Raw genomic sequence first — 22,847 nt, forward strand, 5'->3', positions numbered from 1 at the left:
AATTTGATTTATAAGAAGCTGACAAAGGCTTCTAGGGGAGGTGCAAAGTTGAAATTGAGGTTCTAATAAGGGTAAATACTACACAGCTCAACATCATTAATTCTTAATGGATAGGTAAAAGTTAATCAATCATATGAGATAGTATCTATCGATCAGTATTTGTTTCTACATGCAAGCACTTTAGATCCTAAACATGTAAACTAGCAAAACTAACCCGATCCTTAGCAAAACCCCCTCTCATGAGAAAGGTTACAATTGATAAACAAGAATCAATGGCTATTTGATAATTTGGTCACTTCATATCACAATTTCTAGCTGATAATGAAGATCTAACATAGAAATATATTTACAACCATAATTCATATTGATTCCACATCAAATTAACAAAACTCATTTCAAATTAACAATTTATGAGCTGTTACAAAAACCCAAATGTAGAACAACAATCTAACTTAATAGCACCCCCTTAGAAGTAGGAGATTTAGCCACACATTACAGAGTTTAAAGAAATTATACCAAAGTAATTATCATCCATTTGATTCAGTAAAGTTTAAAATCCAAAATCCAAAGTCCAAGCTAAAATCTCCAAAACAAATTCTCAAAACCCGCAAATAACTTTTTGGTTTTTGTCTCTAAGTCTTGGCAGTGAAAAACGTCCCTCATTTTCCTTTGAAAATTCTATTTATACGAATGCAAAACACAAGAAAAAATTGACAATTGAAACCACTTCGGCGACGTTAGTCGAGCTCAGCAAAGTGGTCGGCGTATCGCCGATTTGTCCTTTGTCTTGCCTACTGGAATGTTTCTCCTTCAGTTCATGATCTCTGATTAGGCGAGCTCGATCTCTCTCACCAACACATTCAGCGAGTCACCATTTTTACCTCTCACATGTTTCTTCATTAGCTTGCTTTCTTTTCCTGAGGCTCTAATATATTAGGCAAGCTTGGACATGCTTGCCTTTCCTATCCACGAATCGCCAATTTGCTTGCTTACTCACCGTTCTGATGTTCTTTCAATGGCATTTAGACGGTCGTGATGCAACTCGCCCAAATAACTTCGGTGAGTTGCCAAAATCCGCTTTCCTCTCCAAAAGGCTCAGGCTTTTAGCCTTGAGTTCTGATGCATTCGACGAGGTTTTGACTCCTTTGGCGACCCACGTAAAGCTCTTTGCGAGCTTCAGCTTTCATTTTTCTCAATTTTATCCTTTTTTACTTTTTTTCTTCGATGTTTAACTCATGATTGATCCTAACATCTTTCACCTGCAAATAAACACTTTGAAATCAGTTTTGGACACAACAAAGACAAAGATGACACTAATTTCTTGTGTTTTGAGCTATAAATGAGTCCAAATTCTCGACTCATCAGCACTCATAGGGATATTCATATCCACCATATACATGTGGTTGCTCAAAATTTGGAGGAGTTCAGACATCGTCAGTTTGGAGCGTCGCGAGCTGAGCGGGGATAGTAGACACAATCCAATTGAAATTAATTTTTAAAGAGAAAACATAAATTTAGCAACAACATTGTCATGTAAATCAACATATCATCGAAATAATTCAACTCCAACTATATAATTTTCAAGAAACCAACTTAAGCTATCTTTTAAAAGAAAAGATCAAATCCTAACAATAAACCTATTCAGCTTAATCGAGATTTTATTTTAAAAACAGTAAAATTTCATGCAAGTCTGTTCATCAGAATCAGTACTTACCGAGAAAAAAATTCAACTCCGCTTAATCTGTTGGGATAAACTCAAATTCATCTTTCGAGAATATAAAACATCAGATATAGAGATCAACTATTAAATTTAATCGGAATATGATCAGAAGTAAAAAATGATAGTAGTAACACTTAAGAATTTTGACGAAAAAGGAAACCCAATTTTGTAACACTATAGTGATTTATAAAATACATATACATGAATGAGGATATTTCTCATTTTTTGTTGAAGTAATATTTGGTTGGTGTAAAAAATATTTCTGTCAAAAACAACAAAAGAAGAAAAACTATATATCTTGTATTGTTAAAATTATTAAATGACACTCCACATTTAAAGGATTGATAAAGATACACCAGATACAAACAATGTAGAAACATGAGGCTTCCTCTGATCTTTTCACACATTCAAATCACTGCAAGTGATGATCTCCAATCCATGTGTTTTTTCTCGAGTAGGAATTAATTTATCCTATGCAATCCAAGTGAAACAAACCACTTTTGGTGGTGCCTTGTGTTTACTGGATTCTCAAGGCCACTGATTCTTTCTGCTAGTTCTAATAGAAGACTCGACAAAACTTAAAAGAAAAGTTATCCTTTTCTGCTTTTCATATCAAAGTATTTGGTTTTGGAGATAGCTTTATGTTCCCTCAAGTTTTCCTAGAATCTGAACTTATTCATGTCATGAAATTTAAAAATTGCTTCTCATTGAAATTGTTTTATTGGAGTATAATATTCTATTGGTTTTTGGTTTGCCTCACAGATGAAGATATTTGTCATTTGGTAGAAGCTAACGTTGGGTTTGTTATTCCCAAGCCTTAGGTAAGATCATGTCTAGTGTATAAAGTTATTAATCTTTTAAATTTAAAAAGGCTCACTTTCACGTGTAAAAATTAATTTTACTTGTTACTATCTTGAATTTCTGGTTTAGGGCCTGTTTGAATTGGAAGCACAAATTAAGATAAGCAGGGAGATGATCAAACACAAATTTATATTGCCAAGCACTATCCCGACAGATGAGCACTGTATGTTTGTCTCTACAAAATATGGTGAGGTAATCATAAGAAGTGTTGCCATAATTTTTTTTCTAATAACCTTTTTTTTTATTCACAGATGTGAAATGTTTCTTCCCCTTCCTGAGTACAGATATCTATCGTTGACTCTGTTGCTTTTGTTGTATCGTACCGACTACGATGATTGTGAGTTATATGATCTCATGATCAAATATAAAAACACAAAAACTCGAATGGTTTGAACTTGAGAGGATTTGAATTGGTGGGTTCATCCTTAAGTGGATGGCTACTATTGCTGGGTCGTGCTGAATGCAGATTTTGCTGCTATGATTTATCACAGAAGTAATGGCACAAATTTTTGGAGTCAAAATGTTTGGTCAGTGAAGAACATTTTATTGGATTTACTGATGGGTTGTCTGTAGGAAGTGTAGTAATTTTATTAGACAAAGAGTGAAATATTACAACTCACAATACAAATCTCACAAGTTTAACTCAAGTGTTGTGGCATTTCTATCACTTTTTGTACAAAATTTATAAAGAAGCTACTGCTTCATATTCACATACACACAGTTTTTGGTTTTTTTAATATTCTCACACATATATTTCTTATACATGGATGCCTCACATACCCCCCCACCCCCCCACCCCACATATATATAGCAAAATAATGCCGTCATATAGAAGCTTTTGGAATATGATCTTGCCGCCTTTTTGGATCAAATACTTCATCTCTATAAGATGTCATTATCATGTAGAAACTTTATACAATTTGATTCCAAATTGGCTACTTCTCCATCATCTTTGGTGCAACCACTTTTTTACTTTTATATGGCTTAATTTGAATTCTAATACTCCCCCTCAAATTAAACTTATCATTCTGAGTTTCTTTTTTAGCATGTGGAATAATATGCTTTCAATGGCTTCGTAAATATATCTGCCAACTGATATTCTGTGAGACAATAGATTAACTCCACTCTCTCGTTCTTCACTTGCTCACGGATAAAATGAAACTTTGTATTGATGTGCTTACTTCGATTGTGCGACACTGAATTCTTTGCGAGGTATATGGTAGACTTGTTGTCAACATAAATTGTGATCGGGTCTTCTTGTGCAAAAGATAATTCTTCCAAAAATTTCTTCAACCAAATTGCTTGATTGGTACATGCTACAGCGGCTATGTATTATGCTTCACATGTTGAAAGAGTAAGAGTTTGTTGTTTCTTCGATGACCATGAAAATGCTACCGAGTCAAAATGGAATAAGTATCCTGATGTTCTTTTTTGATCATCCAAGTCTCCCCCATAATCACTGTCTGAGTGATCAGCCAACTTTAAATTTTTGAAGTCTGTATAAAAGAGACCATGATCCACCGTACCTTTGATGTATCTCAAAATTCTCTTTGCAGCAATTCAATGATCTTGTTTTGGCTTCTTTATAAATCTGCTAACCAGTCCAACTGCGTACATAATATCTGGCCGCAAGATAGTCAAATACCTTAAACTTCCAATTATGTTTTTAAAGAAAGTTAGATTAACTGGCTCGCTTGTTGAGTCAACAGTTAACTTCATGCCTGGTTCTGCTGGCGTGGCTACAGGCTTACAATCATACATTCTGAACTTTTTCAGAATTTGCTCCGCATATTTCTTTTGAGACATAAATATGCCATCTCTCATTTGTTTCACTTCGACTCCAAGAAAGTATGACATTTCACCAATGTCTATCATTTCAAATTTTTTAGTCATAGCTTTCTTAAAGTCATTGAACATACCTGGATTATTTTCGGTGAAAATCATATTATCCGCATATAGACACACAATCATGATGCCACCGACCTTATTTTTTTCGTGTATAATGCATGCTCATATGGAATTTTCATGAATTCATTCTTTTGAAAGTATTCAACAATTCTGGTATTTCATGCCCGCAGAGCTTGCTTTAATCCATACAAAACTTTCTTCAGACGATAGATTTTGTCTTCTTGTCCTTGCTTTATATATCCTGACGGCTACTTAATATAAACTTCTTCTTCCAGGTAGCTTAGAAATGCTTACTTGACATCCATTTGATAAATCTTTCATTGATTTTGTGTTGCAATTGTTGTGAGAAGCTTTACAGTGTCAATCTTTGTGACTGGAGCAAACACTTCATCTTAATCTACTCCATATTTTGATTTGTAGCCTTTTACAATGAGTCTTTCTTTGTACTTGTCCACTTTCCCTTCTTTGTTGGTTATCGTTCTGTACACCCATTTGACTCCAATAGGACTATGTCCTTCTGGCAAACTTGTTAGCTTCCATGTGTCATTACTTCTGATGGCGGCAATTTCTTCGTCCATTGCCTTTTTTCATTTAACATCTTCTGTTGCCTCTTCATATGTTAATGGATCACACTCAACTATTAAAAAATATGGAATAACCGAGAGATGTCTAAATGGGCTCAGTATCATCATAAATTTCACAGAGACTTTGTGTCTTCGTGGGAGCTTCACTTGAGCTGCTGCTACTTGGTGATGCAGATGATGAAGGAATTGTTGCAACAAAACTTTGTGGTAGACTTTGTTTGTCGCCATGTTCATTTTAATCAAAAAAACCATCATCATCTTCATCATGAAAGAATAATCCTTTTAACTTTCTTTTCTTCTTTGCTCCATTTTCAGTAATCAGCTTCGTCAAACTCAACATCTCTGGAGATGATGACCTTCTAAGTGAGAGGATTATAAAACATGTAAGTTTTTCTTCTTTTATCATATCCAATATAGATGCTATACAACGCTTCATTTGGTGTCATATATTGTACACTCTTTGTTGGACAACGATTCAACAAATAAATTACACATTGAACAGCTTCAGCCCAAAAGTTTTTTGGTAAATGCTTACCTTTCACCATACTCCTTGCCATATTAAGAATGGTACGATTCTTTCTTTTCGCTACTCCATTTTGTTAAGGTGTGTATCTAACTATCAACTGATGAATAATCCCATGCTTTTTAACGAAATCTTCAAATAGATTTGTAGTGTATTCACCTCCTCTATTAGATCTGAGTATCTTCAGATAACATCCACTTTATTTTTCCACCATCGCTTTAAACTCTTTGAATCTTTCAAGAGTTCCTGATTTTTCTTTAAGAATATATATACCCAACTTTTTTTTACTGAAATAATCAATAAAAGTTAGGTAATAATTGTTTCAACCTAGTGATGGTATGTCAAACGGACCAGCTAAATTCGAGTGCACAATCTCTAGTGGTCTTCTAGCTCTTCTGGGCTTTCCAACTTCAAAACTTTGTCGGTGTTTATTCCTTTGATACAAGCTTCACACAATTGTTCAGGTGGATTTATTTTTGATAAACCGTTCACTTTGTTTTCTTTTTCTAACAGTTTTAGATCAGAAAATTCAAAATAGTCATATCTCAAGTATCAAAGCCACGAGTCATCTTTTATAGATGTCTTCATGCACTTCACATCACCGAACTCGATATCACTAGTGAAAAGGCCATTTCACATCATATTAATCTTGGAAACAAATTCTTTATTTTTGTTTCTCAAGGCCATTGAACAATCTTTTATCTGTACTTCGTAACCTATTTAAGAAAGCCGGTCAAGGCTGATGATGTTATTTTTCAAAGTTGGTACGTAGTGGACATCAGGAATAAATGTCTTCTCTCAATTTTCTAAGTAATTCTGTTTTTTACCTTTTCTTTGACAGAAACTTGTGATTCATCGCCAAAGGTTACTTGAACATTAACAAATTCATCCAGTTTAGAAAAAAACTCATTTTGGCCAAACAAATGGTTACTGGAGTAACTATCCAAATACCAAATATTCTTCTTGATTTTTCATCTCCTTTGTAGTTGAAGAAAATGAGGGATTCTCCTTTTTTTCATCTTTAACAACTGCTACATGGATTGTTTCTTCCCGCTTAGGAGCTGATCTATACTCATAGCTATAGTGGTCAAATTTATCACAATTATAACATTGCACTTGAGATTTATATCCCTGCTGAGATCTGCCTCTGCTTTGGCTTCTGCCTCGACCTCCTCGTCTACGACTTGTGGCATGATACTCTTCACATGATTGTCCTCTGTCATATGATTGATTGCGTTGTCCACGTCCCCCTCTATTGCTACCTTTGTATCCTCCATGGTATTCTTCACGGTTGTTTGAACTTTTTTCTGAGTTATTGCTCATTCCGCCTTCAGTTAAGGATAATTTGCTTTACAAAGCTTGATCCAGACTTTCAGAATCTTCACTTTGTTTCATCTTTTGCTCATTGGCTTGAAGAAAACCCACAAGCTAATTAAAGGATATCTGTGATAAATCATTTGATTCGTTGATAGCATCAACCACATAATTGAACTTGCATGCCAATGACTGCAAAATATTTTCCATCATTCTAACATCATCAAGAACTTCTCCATTCCTTTTCATCTTGTTTGTCACCGATTTAACTCGGGTGACATAATCATCCACGCTTTCTGACGTTTTTATTTTTAACATCTCAAATTCAGCTCTAAGGGTTTGCAAACATACCCTTTTCGCCTTTTCCGTTCCTTGAAGAGATTTTTGTAAAATCTCCCATGTGTTTTTTGATGTCTTTGCTCTAGAGATATTTTCAAAGATTGAGTCATCAATACTTTGATGAATTGCGTTCAACGCTTTGTTATCTCTTTCTAGATTTTTTTTCTCAGAAATTGTTTTTCTTTGTTTGATAAAGTTATTTCAGCTACTGCATCACTGGCACATCATAACCAATTTCAACGAGATCCCACAATTAATTGCATCAAGTAGAACTTTCATCTGGATACTTCAGTTGTCATAATTTGACTTTGTCAAATTTGGGACTTGAAATTGGAACATATTTGACATTGTGGCGTGTATACAGCCTCAGCTCTGATACCACTTATTGAAAGCATAATAATTTTATCACACAAAGAGTAAAATATTACAAGTCATCATACAACTCTCACAAGTTTAACCAAAGTGTTGCGGCATTTCTATCACTCTTTGTATTAAATTTATAAAGAAGCTGCTACTTCATATTCACATACACACACGATTGTTTCGTTTTTTAATATTCTCACACGTATATTCCTTATACATGAATATCTCTAACACATATATAAACATATAGAAAAACAATGCCGTCATATAAAAGTTTTTGAAATATGATCTTGCCCCCTTTTTTGACCAAATACTTCACCTCCATAAGATGTCATTATGATGTAGAAACTTTATGCAATTTGATTCTAAATTGGTTACTTTTCCATCAGCTTTGATGCATATATTTTTTACTTTTATATGGCTTAATTTGAATTCTAATATTGTCTACTATAATGTTGCTAGGATCACAACATAGTGGACATTTATTGAGTAATATTATTTCCTTTTTTGGTGTAGATCAAATTTGTGTCCTTTAATATCATTAGGGAGTTAATCAAATTTTTAAGTTTCCATTTTTATTTTAAAAGATCGTCTATATAAACAAATTTCAATTTTTTTCTATTTAATTGAGAAGCATATGTAACTACAAATATTAAATAAACACTTGCACTCATATTTTGAATTGTATTAAGGGCTTGCATTAAAGAGATCAAAAGGCATACAAATTACAAAGAAAGTTAAGAAAATAAAATATAGAAGGCGGGTTTGGAAGATTGATAAAATAATTGTAGTGCTTAATTTTAGGAAGATAATATTTTTTGTGGAACAAATGGGTAACTGCTGCTTAATTTTAGGAAGAAATTTTTTTTTTGGAACGAGTGAATAACCTGCAATAGAAGGTAAATTTTTCTGATGGTGTAAACAATTTCATACGCCGCCATGATGTATATAACTTAAACTCTTTTATTATTATTGAAAAATGGGGTCCCTAAAATTTGGGGTCTAAGGTGTATACCTCATATTTAAAGGCTCAATTGAACGGACCTTGATAACACTAAGGCAAAAGGACTTGAACAAATATTTTTTATATCCCAGAGTTGGATTTTACATACCTAGTTCCTTCTCTATGGAGCAACCTCCTCATTGTGTGCTTTAAGCTCATGAACTGCCATGTCTATGACACACTTCACAAAGCAGGAACTGTAATAAAAGTGTCAAGTATATCCTGTTTTAAGTTAAATCACATCATCTTATATGTAGCACCTGATGGTTCAGGAACTATGTTGTTTCCCAGACATGACGAAGAAGGAGGTTATATATACCTCTCAACTAGTGGAAACTCAGATTGCCTTCTGCTGACTTTTCCTGGTGATGAGACTCCGTAAGTTAACTCTATAGTGAGAATGATATGTGAGAGGCAACCAACAGATAAATGTTCTTGTCAATCTTCTTGGTTGATGCTAGACTCAGAACCATCACACAAGAGTAATCCTCTGAGAGCGGGCTTTCAATCCTCAGCTAATGCAACTGTTAGGCCTTAATGTCTAAGCTACATCGATTTGTTCTCCACCTGACTTGTCCTCTTTTCTTTTTTTTCTCTCTTCATTTACATTTCATGCCAGCTTGGCAATAGCTAGATGTATCGCTTTTAGATCCAAATATTACTTTGTTATTTGGTTAATGCATGATCAGGTTTTGGTAGTCAGAAAGGGCAAAAACTGGTAGTTACTTTTTTTGTATGATAAACTCTTTTAGACTTTTCAAAATAAATGTGAAAAAATAGTCGATAGTTTTACACAGTTGATTCTGAAATATACAGATTGAAATATGTTCAAACTCAAAAATGAAACAAGGTATGTATTTTAGAAAACTAGGAAGTCTCTACAATTTCGAAAATAGTACTAATACCAAGGTTCAACAGTTGTATAAAAGAAGAATATATTAAGTTTTCTCAAAATCCAAGAAGAGTGACATGAGTTTTCAATAAAAGTAACAAAAAGTAAAGCTTCCGGAAATCAGCTATTACCCTTGCCTTTATCATAATTTTCCATTACTTACCTCGGCTCCATGCTGGAGTTATATTGTTTCTGTTTAAATCAGTAAAGGACCAAATCATCCAAAGAAAGTCTAAGCTATGGCATTACAAGCACCACCTGCAGAATGTCAAGGATAAAAATTTATTTGAACTGTTTTTCCAAAAAATGATCAAGCAATTAAACATGTGAAATCAAATGAAAACTTAGAGCACAATGCCTAATGTGAACTGCTAAAATCATTTATAAAAAAACAGATGAAATATCGACTAAATTACCAAGGCATGATAACATCAGGTTACAAGCAGACTCATACACAGAATATACCAAATGTCTAGGCCCTAAATCATGCTTTCTATTGCATGTAATAAAGTACATAGAATACTATTGCAAGAGTCACACATCACTCGACCACAAAAAATTACAAAGTGTACTCTTATGATATACATTCACAACAGAGAAGAACAACAAGAAATTGAACGGAATAATATGACCAGAGTCACACATAACCTTAAAAAGTTGTGAATAAAACGACCCGTCCGGTCGTTTTGAGTACTAGAACCCATTTTCTATAATAACACTTCCCATCTATGTTGCTTGGACTATTCACAAATGTCAAGGGGTGTGTGTCGGATTCTCCAAAATACACTACTTTTGGAGAATCTGACATGGGTGCGGCATTTAAAGTGAGAGTCTACGCAACTGAGCTTCTTGTAGGTTCAAACTGTTTATTATTACTTGAGGAGATGGGTGGCACGGATCCTAAGGCATCCCGATACGGATAAGAGAAGAACCAAAAACTAGAGGCTTTGAGAAAAAACAATAAGAGTTGACCAAAGACAACATTCGAGTTAAATGAACTCGAAATCGACACTTGAAAGTTCCTATACATTCGGATGATGGTTGGTGCTTGTATACTAGTCCTTACCTTAAATTACCATTTTTTCAACATTATTGAATAGCATGGCCTGGGGCTTTTTGGATCACTTAGACAGGTCTTGAGGGTCTCTGGAGTGATTCAAATGCTTAAAGTTTAAAACTAGTGGCTTTGAAAGTGTAGAGTTGACCACGGTCAAATATCTACCTAGACGCCCCTAGATTAGTGAGTTAAATAATTCCTCCAGTTCATAGGGTTTTTCAGAGTGATTTGCATATTTGGGTTGTCACCCGAGGGGTTTGGGTGAGTTTCGGGAACCAAAGCGCTAAAATGGACACACTAGATTTTCAATTTCTGGTGCAACAGAGAGTTGGTCATCCCGATCTTGTGGAGAGGATCGCGACCATGTAGGGTTATCGGGTGGCTGAAATGCTGGCATGGTCGCCACTCTTTTCAAATTTCGGTTATAACAGTTAGAGGGAGTAGAGAATGGTAGGCAAATTACCGGTAATAGTCTCACCTACATTCTCTAGATTCTTCTTCTTATTCTCCATTTCTAAATCTATCTTCTTCTTCTATTACAAATCTCAGATTCCATGGCAGAGTTTTAGTTAATTCAGTTCTCCATTCTTGTAATTCGAAGTTCCATTTCAATTATATATAACAAATAAAATTTCCAAAATGTGAAACTCCATGTTTTTGCTTTGCATAATATACGTAACATGGCATGGTTATATAAGGTGTATATGACTTGGTATAGTGCATCGGGAAAACGATACTGCAAATGTGTGATAATACCAAGAAACTAAACTAAAGTTTTAGGTCAAAGGAATCCCTTAAATAATGGTTCGGGGTTAAAGAAATGGTATGGGTAGCACCCCGTCCGTCTGGAAGGGATAAATTAACTTGAACCTTTAGGATAGGACTAAGAGTATCTTTCATGCAAAGAATAATAATCTATGAGGTAATATACAATCACAATGGTCGTATGTTACGTTTTGAAGTCAAGCTTTGTAAAATAAAGGTCAGCAAAAGTTATCGTAAGTTTCTCTTATAATTTCTTTAAAACTTTGGGTCAAATATCTCAAATCATTTCTCCCAATATAGAGACTTATGGTACCCACAACCTATCAAATCAAAGGTATACTAGTGTAGTTTGTAACAAAAAAGGGCACATCAAACCGGCATTGGAGTAAAACATTATAACAGTTTTACCGCAGACTGTTTGAGCTGAAACTGGGCCGCGAACCGGGTCAGGTCAAAATTTTGGTTAAGTCAGCATTTGAACGTTTAAACCATCAAAATATTTAATTTCATCTCATAAATAGTGAGAAAGCTAAAGAGAAGGTTCTGTGGTGTTCTTGAGTGATTAAGGTGCGTTTTTAAAGATTTCTATCATTAAAGTTTGCTCCCATGCCTAGAAATATGATCTCTACGCGTGGCAATCATTTTTCTCTTCTATTAGCTGCATTTTGAGCTATTTTTGAAAGATAAAACCTTGTAATTTATGGTGTTTTTTAGTCTTTACACTTGTTTTGCTAAGTTAATCATCTCGGGACTCCTTTATGTTCATTTTTACGAAGTTTACGGACGTTTCTTCAAGTTAAATCCTATGGCAAATCTGCTAATTTAAGCTCAATTATAAACTGCTTAGCATATAAGTTGCATATAAATAGTGTTTGTAAATCTTAGGACGTAAGGAGCAACTTTTGTGAAGTAAGTACGGGCGTTCGGACGTTCGTTGGAAAGGTATGTTAAGGTTAAGCTTCGTCCTTCCTTTTAGCATAAATTCTGGGAAATTCCTAAAATGCCAATGTGATATTTTACTATTCTATTGCTAGAAAGACCTTCTATGAAAGGCATTGGCAGCTGAAGTATTTTCATAATTCTATTAGGTTGATATTCCACTCGTTCGGTTAACTAGGATATTTGACATCTATATATGTCATTTTGTCTGCTTTCTTGACTATATGTCCATATGTATGAATTCTTATTCGCCTTTGGGTTGTTTGACTTAAAAATATTATGAAAGGCATTTAGTATTTACAATCAGTCCTTCTTCCTTGCTAAAGTGTATTTAAAATACTTTAAAGTAATACGTCGACTCCCAAAACTCTCAAATATAATTTGTATGTTGAAGCTACTAAAACGCTTGGTTTTTGAAATACTTTACGTTTACAAATTATCAAGGAATCTGGTATAGGAACTAAGTGAAGCACCTTAAGCTTTTTATGAACATCTTTAGGGTTACATTATCTTTCCAACAGTCGAGTTACGTTATCAAGCTTATTAAGAAAAATTTGAGGTTCCAAGAAGCATTTACATGTTATACGAAAGTAATTACAGAATTATGAGAATAAGAGTACTAATGAGCCAAGATTGGCTAAGTTCTTGTTATAGCCTAATATGTGCATTCAAAGTTCATATCATACATGGCATATTGTGCATGGACTCTGAGCTATAATCGGAGGTAAGGGGCCTATTTTCCTAGAATACTATATATATATATATATATATATATATATATATATATATATATATATATATATATATATATATATAGATGTCCATATGTTTGCAATATAATGTCAGTTAGCTACCAAAAGAGACCGCCATTACTAGCATTTGGTTGGATATATCATGCATGTACATCAATAAATATATATGTTTTCACGACATACGATTACAATATCATGCATATTTGATTAAAATAAAATCAGATGTCAGCTATGAAGATTATCAGAGTTTCAGGGTGAGGTGGTATCTTGATTACCTTTTTTACAACAACTATTTATGATTCTACTTTCTACCTTACATACCAGTATATTTTTATTCCTACTGATGTCTCATAGTCTAGAGACACTCATTTTTGTTTCGTATGTGCAGGTTCAAATAAGGATTCTGATCGACCCCTCCAGTAGGATTCAGTGTTCAGTTTTGAGTTGGTAAGCTTTACCTCTTTCTGGAGCTTTCATAAGATGTTTACTTTTGTTTTACAGTTTGGGTATAGGCGAGGCCTTGTCTCGACAGTGCTTATGAAAATCTTAGAGTCTATTGTGGACACAATATTTTGGGTTTCCTTTTTGTAGCTTTTAGTCTTCAGCCCATAGGCCTGACAGGTATATATATGTGTGTATGCATATATGTCTTCAGTTATGGCCTTGTCGGCTAGCTAGTACCTTATCATTTTGGCTTATCTACCCTTGTTTATCTGACTTATTGTTATTCAGGTCATGTCCTTAATGGTCCAGGCTTAGTATTTTAGATGTTGTGATGCCCGATCTTTTGGGCCCGTAATTTAGTTAGCTTATATGGTCAGTTTCTAACTCGATCAAATACGGTATCGAATGCCAGTCGCACCTCCCCTATTTTAGGGCGTGACACAAAATATTATTTTTATCTTATTTTAGTTTCATTTTAATTGAGTCAAGGTAATCAGATCTTGACATTTAGTATTAGAGCCATCGAGTCTATGACCTAGATCCAGCTGTGGTGGAGGGTACTAGGGATCAAGAGTAGAGGAAGATAAGCTTTCTCAGCACGAGGAGGTGCTGGAGGAACTATCCCATAACTATTGTGAACTTAATGAGACTCAGACATACATCATGGGTATGCTTGAGTTGATTCTGGATTGTTTAACTACCTTGGAGAGGGGGCATAATCTAGGTACAGATCCAGGCCAAGCTTTAGGTGATGAAATCTTACCATACAAGCTCATGATGTTCGTTTTAACAAACCTCAAGGTACACCAGTTCCTTCTCTTATGTGGGAATTACCCATCTTTGAAGGCAAGGAACCCAAGGTATGGCTTCGCAAAAGTGAGACTCTAACGAGTTTGTGAGAACCAAAGAGTTGAAGGTGCTGAATTAACTTGAATGGCTTGGCAGAGATTTGATATAATTCCCTTGTGCTTAGTCAAGGTGTTGTTACTTGGGGGGGGGGGGGGTTTCAAGGAGGAGTTGTGCCTCAGATTTTGGGAAATTTGATGAAAGATACAGTGGAGGAGTTTAATAAACTCTTACAAACTAATACTGTGGATGAGTTTTTTTGTAAGTTTTAGGATTTCAAAGCGCAATGAGGAACCTACGTTGAATGAGTCCCACTTCTTGTCTAATTTTATGGGGAGTCTCAAGGTAGAAACCAAGTTTGCAGTCAAGATGTTTAAACCTAGATACTACCCTTAGTGTTGCCATTTCAGTTTGCAAGAAAAGGATATTAAAGCTATGCAAAAGTGGAATACCTCTGTGGTGAGTGTACCAACAACTACTGGTGGACCTGCATTTAACAAACCAATCAATACCATCTCCACTAGTGGGCCTAATACTCTTAAGCTTACACCTGAGGTCTATGAGTATGGAAAACTAATAAGTTGTGCTTTCGATGCGGAGAGAAGTTTGTTGCTCGCCATCAATGCAAAAATAGGGACTCAACTACATTGTAGGTGTAGAAGACACAATGGCACAAGAGGTGGAGAATTACCTGACACAAGTGATGTAATTGTTGAAGTTGAGATTGCATCAGATACCTAAGAGACAGTAAGTTTAAGTGCCTTGTCAGGAAATGACCGGGGGTAAACTCCATTTTGGTTGTCAACTTTGTTAATAATAAGAAGTTATTTGTTCTTGTGGACTCTGGAAATACTCACAGCTTCATTGATGAGCAAACTATGCATGACTCAGGCTATGCAGCTGTTTATATCACCCATATGAAGGTAACAATGGTTGATGGAAACTATATAATATCCTATATTGTATGTACTGGATTTACATGGAAATGGTGGGCAGGATATTCCAAGAGGACCTAAGAATCATTCATCTGGGAAGTTGTGATTTGGCCATGTGAAATAATTGAATAAAAAAGTATAATTCCACTAAACTCGATCATGAAAAGAGGTATGTCACTATAGGAAAGAAGGGAAATAACACAATATTGCATGCCATACCTAAGGAAGGAAGTCTAAACATGATCACTAGCAGTTCTATAAGCAAACTTTTAAAAAAGGGGCACACCCTTATGACTCATTTGTTCAAGGTCCAGTTGAATCCTGTGATAGGATATATATATATATATATATAGACGATTGCAGATCCTGTGAAAGAGGTTCTACAGAGGTTTGAAGTAGTGTTTGCTAAAATAAGGACCTTACCACCTATTACAACATTGGATCACACTATACCCTTAAAGATGGGGGGCATCACCAGTTAGCCTGAGACCCTATAGATACAATTATTACTAGGAGGAGTTAGAGAGACAAGTTTCTGAGATGATGACCAACGAAATCATTTAACACAGTCAATCCGTTCTCTTTACATTCATTCTAAGTCAAGAAAAAAAATGGGACCTTGAGATTTTGTGTTGATTATACGGGGATCAATGACATTATTGTTAAGGATTAGCATCCAATTCCTATTATAAGATGATTTGCTTGATGAATTCTGTGAGGCTTCCATTTTTTCTAAAGTGGATTTTAGAGCAGGAAATCTTCAATTCAGAATGAGGGAAGAAGATGTATTCATGACAACATTTAGGACTCAGATAGGGCACTATGAGTTTAAGGTTATGCCCTTTGGGCTAACCAATGCTCCTGCTACCTTTCATGCTCTCATGAATCAGGTATTTCAACCCTATCTCAGGATATTTGTTCTAGTCTTTTTTGATGACATTCTAGTTAATAGTCAGTCCTTAACTGAGCATATACATCATTTAAAGTTAGTGTTCCAAACACCAAGTACTCATTCCCTGTATGCTAAAGGCCTAAGTGCTCATTTGGACAACCAAAGGTGGAGTACTTAGGACATATCTTCACTGTTGAAGGAGTATCCACCGACCTTGAAAAGGTTTAGGTTATGTTGAGTTGGCCTAGACCTACTACTATAAGAGCATTGAGGGGTTTCTTGGGTCTTACATTGTATTATAGTAAGTATGTGTCTAATTATGGAAGCATATGCAAACCACTATCTGACTTATTGAGGAAGGATGCCTTCAAGTGGTCTAAAGAAGCTGAGAAAGCTTTTGAAGCACTTAAACTGGCTATGTCTACTACTCCTGTTTTGGGCCTTCCAGATTATTCTTGGTAAGGTAAAAACCGGTGCTTGTCAAAGTGGTATAAGTACAGTACTAAAGCAACAAGGTAAACCTGTGGGCTTTTTCAGTAAAGTTTTAGCTCAAAAGCATTGGGATAAATCCATATATGAGAAGTTATTCATGGAATTGCTTAGTTTTATTGATAAATGGAGGCATTACTTGCAATACAAACACTTTGTGGTTAAGTCTGAAACCACAGCTTGAAGTATTTGCCAGAGAAAAGGGTAGTTACTACAATTCATCAAAAAAAGACTCACAAAGCTACTAGGGCTAGATTATAAGGTCCAGTACTGAGTTAAGGTGGAAAATGACTTATCTAGATAACACGACAACACTTGTGACTCTATTGCAATACCTGTGGCCTCCCAACTCCAAGCTATCAATGTCTCAGGTACCATTATGGGCTCAAGACATAAGTTCCATCTATGAAGGTGATTCATTAACTACTGATTTGATTTTGTAGTTATTTTTCAATGCGCAAGGTCCTCATATTTGGCACTATAGGTATTGTGTGTTGCAAAATAAAAGAAAAATCTATGTGGGTTCTAGTGGTGAGTTGAGACTTCAACTAATTAAAGACTTTTCATGAATCCACCTTTGGAGGCCACTCTGGTAAACTGGGAACACTAACAATTTACTCTATCACAATTAGGGAACTTATATGAGGTCCTGATAGGATTGCAACAAACTGGAAGTGTGGATCAATAAGAGAAGATTTTGAGTTACTTTCAGCACTCTTGAAAGATGTCAATGATGTGGTTTTGGTGGGAATTTTTATAAATGGACAGAGAGTGGAGATCAAGGAAGAATTGGGTCTTAGCAAGTTGGGAACTCTAACACAAATTATTAACCAAAGACAACGTATTGAAAAAAAATTGGGCTCTCAGCCAAGCCTACTTGCATATATCTTATGAATCTTCCTAGGGTTTCAACGTAGTTTCCAGTGAATAAAAATAGATAGAAAAAAAGTGCTACAAGTCCCTATGTTCTTGTATCCACAACACCTTATCATTTTTCCCGTACAACAACTACAACAGTACCACGACATTTTCAAAAGCAAAAGCGAGGAAAGATCATGCAACCAATACTTGAAACTTTAGCAAGGTATGGAGGAGCATACAAGGTCTATCTGATGCTGAGTATCTGGATAAATTAAGATGAGGACTTTGTTTTTGCTGCGATGAAAAAATATGGCCCCAGTCACTGGTGGAATTCAAAACAGTTAAATCTGCTTATGTGGTGCCCTCGTGGGCACGTTCCTCTCTGGGCGGTCTGGTCTAATCAAAGTCAACTGACTCTTATTGCATCAGAGGACAACAAAGATGGAGACATAGAAGAGCATTCAGATGAAATAATTGATGCAAGGATGGATCAATTAAATATTCAAGAACAACCAGAGTCTAAAAAGTTGATGGAATTTTCTTTGTACTGTATTGCAGGATTTACCACAAAGAAGTCCTTGAAGGCATGGGAACAATATTAGGGAAAAAAGGTTATTATGTTGATTGATAGCAAAGAATCAATATATTTCATCTCTCGCAAATTGCACGAAGAATTAGGGTTGAAGGAAACAAAAATTAAGTCGTTTGTGGTGAAAGTAGCTAATGGACAGGAAGTATAGAGTAGGAGAAGTTGTAAAGCATTGGAATTGTGAATTAAAAAATTGTGCATAACACAACATTATTTCCTTTTTAATTTGGAAAGTGCCAATGTAGTGTTGGGATAGGAGTGGCTGGACACTTTGGGGGATATTCAAGCTAATTTTAAAACATTGACGTTGAAATTTGAAATAAGAGGTTAAATACAAGTTGTTCGAGGAGACCCCTCATTGTCCAATAAGTGGCTTCACTCAAAACATTGTTTAAGGCCTTACAAAAATATGGAGAAGGTTATTATGTTGATTTGAAGGATTTAACTGTAAGACCCCGAAAGTTGAAAAGTCAGAAAATGGGGTTCAAAGGAAGTTTCACAGAAGTTGTAGCTTTGGGCACCAGGTGAACTTCACAGAGCCCTTCAAAGGTCATGAAGGGAACCACGGGCCGTGTTGAGCCATGGTGGAGTCCTATAATTTTGAGGATCAGAGAAAGGGTCTATGAATAGTCATGACCTCCACAGACCGTAGACCCTTTCGTGAAAGTGGACCCCCAAAACCCCTAAGTTGGGTAAAGACCAAGATGGGGACCATGAGCCATGGTGGACCCAATGGAAGCCAACCCCTCCTATCCCAGTCGACCTCCCAAGATCACAACCCTCACCACGATCCATGGTGAGCATCATGGGTCGTGGTGGCCTTCCATGCATATGCCCGACTCAGTTTAAGTTAGGGGTATTTTGATTTTTTCTATTTCTTCATTAATGTATTTTGATGGTTTTTCGGTTAAATCATATTCTATTAACAATCCTAAACCCTCCTAACTCTCTAATTATCACCATAACACCCCAAATCCCAAAAATTATTCTCTCTAAGCTCTCTCTCAAGGGTCTTTTTCTTCCTCAAGCAAATTCCAAGAGAATTCAAAATCAAGTCTCCAATTCATTGCATTTAGGGCTTCAAAGTGATCAAGGTATGTGGGAATTCATCCATGGATCCTCCCATCCATGGAGTCTCAAGGCTTTCTCAAATTCTCTTTTATGAATTCTTCTTTTAAGCCCTAGTTTTCATGGATTTGCATTGGGTCTTCCTAATTACGATTCACCTTATAATTATTGATCAAATTATGTATAGTTCAGATCACATTACATGATTGCAAGTTAATTTTCATTGACCTATGCTATATGTTAGTTTCAAGTATGTTTTCAATGATTTATGATCCTGAATTTCAAAGGATTTCAATGAATGGTTTATGAATGATTATCAAGACTTATATATGACTCATGAAAGTAATGAATGATGATGAGCTAAGATTTCAATGATGTTTCAACCAAGCATCTATAGTGTGAAAGGTAATTCTCACACACTCATGTTATAGAGGTGAAAGGACATTCTCACTAACTCATGTATTCTTATAAATTAATTATGTAATGAGCTACTCTTATGATTATTGTATGATGAGGATTGATATATATATATTATTGTCTTTCCTAATGATTTTAATGACTATTATTACATGAATTTCATTGGGATAATGACTAAGCACCGAGAGGACTTTAAGGTGGAGTTTGATCCGGTAGCCAAAGTTGTTACCCAAGGAAATTCTGGCAGCAACCTTTAGTCCCTAACTATGTTAACCGCATAGGTTTATGATGCTAATATGGCCTAGCTAGTGGATCCACATATAGCTCATGATTTTATGTTCTTACGGAGTCTACCTTGGTAAAGGAGCCTATCCCTTCTCAATGTGGGAGTTACATTGGATTATATGTTATAGCTCGAATGGTCTTATATGTCGGTAAAAATTCTATCCCACACCAAGGTATATGAAAAAGAAATAAGTTCTCACAATGATGTTTTAATGCATTAACCACATGATTTTGATATTTAAATGCTTTTAAGGTTTTTCTCATGTTTTAAGATATTTGTCATGCATCCCATGTTCATATTGATTATTTCCTATTTTCATTGTTCATGCATACTTCTCACGTACTTTGTGCATTCCATGTACTAACTCATACTTTTGCCTACATTGTATCATAATGTAGTGTCTGACGATTACGTACATCCTCCCATTCATTGCTAGAGCTTATTACTATTCTCATTTTTGGCGAGTCCTCATGTTTTGAGGATGTGACAGTTTACTTTTCCTCATGTTCTTATGAATTCTCTTACTTATTGTGGGTGAGATAGAAGCTTGTCATATGCCCCTATCTAGATTAGTAGAGACATGTTAGTTATCATAGAGTCTATGTGTAAAGACCCTTCAGATCATTTTTAAGTTAAAGCATTCATTTTGTCATTTAGAGCACTCCTATAGCGATCCCAAGTCATTTGTGACTTCCTGGCATTGATTGTTCGGTTGCATGGTCGTCCAAATTTCATTTTAAGTCTCCAAAGTTCAAACTCTCATAAATCACTTGTTTTAAGGCGAAATTAAGTGATTCAAAGGCCAATTTATGCATAATTGTTGGGGGAAGGTGTTGGGGACTTCGAAAAGTTTAAAGACTCATCGATTGAGGTAAATTTTAGACTTAAACTGTTGCCATGGTATTGTTCTTGAGCTTAGCTAGAACTTTGATGCATGATCTTGTTCCCGCTGATTTGAGCACTGAATTATGTTTTATTTTGGAACATAAGTTTGGGGTGGTAAATGGGACCTACTTATTGAGTCAATTTTGGAATTATCGGAGCAAGTCCCATATTCCCATTTTTACCTCCGAAATTGGTCTGTCTTCAAATTTAGTAATATTAATGTCAAAATGACCATTTTAATGTTGGGTACATATATTTGATAGTATGGCAACATTCAGAGGTCTTTTGAAAGGGGAAAGCTCCAATTCTTTAATTTTGGAGTGCACATGATCGGCCTACAAGTAGGCTATGGCTTCCCATTCTTTAGATTGAGCTTGATTATGTAAAAGCTAGTGGATTAGTTTGAATTTGGGATCTTCTTATATTTATTTATACATATTTGACTGTCTTTTACTTTTTGAGGCAACCTTTGTTTTCGTGGTCTACTTTTGAGACTTGTAGCAGTATTTTGTAGTAGCTTTGTACTTATGACTTTTAGGTTTTGGTAAGGATCTTATATTTTGATGTATATATATTGACTTGTTGTACTTTCTCTATTCTTATTGCTTCTATATTATTTTAGTATTATTTATTTTCTATTCTAAATCTCATTACTCGTAGTTTTGGGATATAGGTTGGCTTACCTATTGGGGTTTATAATAGGTGTCATCATAAATCGAGAGGTCGGGTTGTGATAAGCTGGTATCAGAGCTAGGTTCACCGGTCTCACTTGTATAAAGTAAATGTCTAGTAGAATTCTGCAGATCGGTCCAGAGATGTCTGTAACTTATCTTTGGGAGGCTATAGGATTTCGTTAGGAATATGACATATTTTGTATCACTTCATGTTATGTGTGTTTTACTGGTTTCCTGAATCTCACTTGTTGAACTCTTTTTACAGGATCTCTCACATGCGTGATACAATAGCCGAAGGTAACACACCTAGGCCTGTTGATAGAGCCTTAGCTAGAGGTAGAGGATGACCCTGAGATCGTACTGGGGATGCAGCACCAGTCCAGGAGAGAGACTAGAATCTAGACCATGAGGTAGAGCCCGTTCATCACTAACCGATTAGGAAAGGGCTGGCCCATCCACCACCCACACCAGTCATGGCTCCCAAGCTATGGGCAGCCATCACACAACCTTTGACAGTACTAGGGAGTATGCAGAAGTAGGCCCCAACTATCATTCCAGTTCAATAGTGTTAGCCTGCACCAGCGGCTCTAGAGATTCATTGGCCACTAGCCCTTACTGTCGATCAGCCAGCTATAGCAGATAGGGCCATGTATCGGCACAAGAAGAAGATGCTAGGGGTGTTCCATAGATTGTGCCCGCCTAGATTTTCTAGGGCTATAAGGGAGGAAGCCCAAAATTTTTTGATTTTTTACCAGGAGTAGTTTTAGTCCTTAGGACTTGTGCAGTCTAGAGGAGCCGACTTTGCCACTCACCAATTCTATGGGCCTACTAGATAGTTTTGGCACTCATATCTACAGACTAGGCTAGATGGGTCACCACCAATATTGTGGAAGGAGTTTTTGGAGGATTTCTTAGCTAGGTATATACCGCAGATTGTCAGACTTTGTGATCTATTCTCCAGGTTGGAGCAGGGCTCCATGAACATCTCAGAGAATGAGGTGAGGTTTCATGAGTTTTCATGCCATGCCACTATGATATTGCCTACCAAGAAAGAAAGAGCCTATTATTTTCTTTGGACTCAGATTTCAATTGAGGATTAAGATAGAGATGATGGCTTTAGCAAGGTGATCATTTTTAGATATGGTGGATTATGCCCAGACTATTGAGCACATTCGTCGCAAGGTCCACGGGGGCAGCGATAAGAGGGATTGCCACCAAGGTAGCTATAATAGGCCCTAATTTAGGCCCAAAGAATCCTATGATAGATCCCGCCCACAATTTCAGTAGGGTCAGTCTAACCATCCTATTCAGGTGGCATTACCTGCTTTAGAGAGTAGTCAGCATCGTACGGTTGGTCCTAGCATGGGCTAGGGTTTTAAGGGTTCAAATTCAGGGTCTACAGGCCGGTGGCCAATTTTATCTAGGTTGTTCCTCCCAGGGT

The 22,847-nt window shown here is 35.9% G+C and overlaps 1 long non-coding RNA gene across 2 annotated transcripts; it reads right to left on the bottom strand.

Annotated features, from left to right (window-relative positions):
* Positions 1 to 334: 334 nt before the first annotated feature.
* Positions 335 to 18,343, bottom strand: LOC129882495 (uncharacterized). 2 transcript variants are annotated; one of them, XR_008765779.1, is made up of 4 exons: positions 17,727 to 18,342; positions 8,935 to 9,765; positions 8,725 to 8,812; positions 336 to 1,259 (listed from the first exon to the last, which is right to left on the bottom strand). It is a non-coding gene; the product is annotated as an uncharacterized LOC129882495 (long non-coding RNA). The 2 variants fall into 2 exon arrangements; XR_008765778.1 differs by having other exon boundaries at positions 335 to 1,259; positions 8,725 to 9,765; positions 17,727 to 18,343.
* Positions 18,344 to 22,847: the final 4,504 nt, after the last annotated feature.

Source organism: Solanum dulcamara, chromosome 3, assembly GCF_947179165.1.
Source record: "Solanum dulcamara chromosome 3, daSolDulc1.2, whole genome shotgun sequence".
Lineage (NCBI taxonomy): Eukaryota > Viridiplantae > Streptophyta > Magnoliopsida > Solanales > Solanaceae > Solanum > Solanum dulcamara.